Source organism: Apium graveolens, chromosome 4, assembly GCF_009905375.1.
Source record: "Apium graveolens cultivar Ventura chromosome 4, ASM990537v1, whole genome shotgun sequence".
NCBI lineage: Eukaryota > Viridiplantae > Streptophyta > Magnoliopsida > Apiales > Apiaceae > Apium > Apium graveolens.
The window spans coordinates 93,327,274-93,329,321 of NC_133650.1; the positions used below are offsets into that span (position 1 = coordinate 93,327,274).

Here is a 2,048-nt window from a genome sequence, read left to right on the forward strand (position 1 = left end):
AACTGCTCATCACTTTCATCATCTTCACTATCTGAATTCCCCAACAAGGCCTTCTCTAAGGCATCAGATCTTATCATTCGATCAAAATCTAAAGTAATCACACAATCAACCAACTCCACTTTTAAGCACTCCTCGTTTTCAGTTGGGAATTTCATGGAATTAAAAACATTGAACGTCACATCCTGATCCAGCACTCGCATAGTAAGCTCACCCTTCTGCACATCAATCAAGGTTCGTCCAGTAGCCAAGAATGGTCTTCCCAAGATTATGGGAATCTTCTTATCCTCCTCAAAATCAAGAATTACAAAATCAGCAAGAAATATGAGTTTATCAACCTTGACCAAGACATCCTCCACGATGCCTCGTGGATATGTAATAGATTGATCGGCCAACTATAAGGTCATATAAGTAGGCTTTTGATCAGGTAAGTCCAATTTCTTGAAAATTGACAAGGGCATCAGATTGATGCTAGCTCCCAAGTTATATAAGCATTTGTCAAATGACACTTTTCCAATGGTACAAGGAATAGTGAAGTTTCTAGGATCTTTAAGCTTCGGAGGCAACTTCTGTTACAGCACAGCGCTGTATTCCTCCGCAAGAGCAACTGTCTCTAAGTTATCAAGCTTCACTTTCTGAGAGAGAATACCTTTCATAAACTTCGCATAACTAGGCATCTGTTCAAGAGCTTCAGCGAAAAGTATGTTGATATGAAGTTTCTTGAACACCTCCTGAAACTTCTCAAACTACTTATCCGGCTTTTTCTTCTGCAGCCTCTTAGGAAAAGGAGGTGGAGGATAGATCCGTTTCTCCCCTGTATTACCCTCAGGAGGAGTGTCTTCAACAGTAGTCTTCCTTGCTTCCACTTCTGCTTCCTTCTACACTTCTTCTTCAGCCACAGCTTCTTCTTCAGCCACAGCTTCTTCTTCCAAAACTTGAGAGTGTTCGGGATTTGCAACCTTCCCAAACCTCAATGTAATTGCCTTTACCTGCTCCTTAGCTTCCCTCTATCCTGGAACTTCAGTGTTACTAGGGAGTGTACCAGGTTGACGATTTAGCAAGGCATTGGCAATTTGCCCAATTTGATTCTCCAAGGACTTGATAGAAACTGCTTGGCTCTTGCACATGTGCCACAACTCCTCCAATTCAGATTTTTTATTAGACTGCTGCAGCTGGAGTTGTTGTCTTGGTGCATATTACGGTTGCTGAAAACCAGGAGGGTTGTATTACTTCACTGCATACTGTTGATAAGGCTGTTGAACCATATTCTGAGTATTACTCCAGCTGAAGTTAGGATGATTGCGGTTGTTGGGATGATAGGTGGCTGGAATTGGCTGCTACAACCTTTGAAAGTTGCTCACAAACTGAGCCGATTCATTAGAAATAGCACACTACTCCGTCTCATGGGCACCAGCACAAAGCTCACGGACACTAGTGATCTAATTAACTCCATAATTATCCAAAGAATTCACCTTCATCGTTAAAGCCTTAAGCTGAGCAGCTATAGCAGTAGCTGCATCCACTTACAGAATTCTTGCTACCTTGCCCTGAGGTAGTCTCTGAGTTGGGTTCTGGTATTCATTGGCAGCCATCAGCTCAATCAATTTATAAGCTTCATCATGGCTTTAAGCCCATAAGGCTCCTCATGATGCTGCATCAAGCATGGGTCTAAAAGTAGCACCCAATCTATTATAGAAGCAGTTAATGATCATCCAGTCAGGCATCCCATAGTGAGGACACTTTCTAAGCATCTCTTATAGCGATCCCAAGCCTCACATAAAGATTCTCTAGATTGCTGAGCAAATTGAGTAAGTGTGTTTCTGATTGCAGCAGTCTTCGCCATAGGAAAGAATTTAGTTGGGAACTTTTGAGCAAGATCCTCCCATTTGGTGATAGACCCTAGTGGTAGAGAATGTAACCATCACTTAGCTTTATCACGTAGAGAGAATGAGAAAAGCCTAAACTTAATAGCATCTTCAGAAACTCCATTGACCTTGAAAGTGTCGCAGATCTTGATGAAATCTCTAATGTGCATGTAGGGGTCTTCTGTC

The 2,048-nt window shown here is 42.0% G+C and overlaps 1 non-coding gene across 1 annotated transcript; it reads left to right on the forward strand.

The window, feature by feature from the left end:
* The first annotated feature begins 1,719 nt into the window (after positions 1-1,719).
* On the forward strand, positions 1,720-1,825 carry LOC141722588 (small nucleolar RNA R71). Its single transcript, XR_012575599.1, has one exon. It is a non-coding gene; the product is annotated as a small nucleolar RNA R71 (small nucleolar RNA).
* Positions 1,826-2,048: the final 223 nt, after the last annotated feature.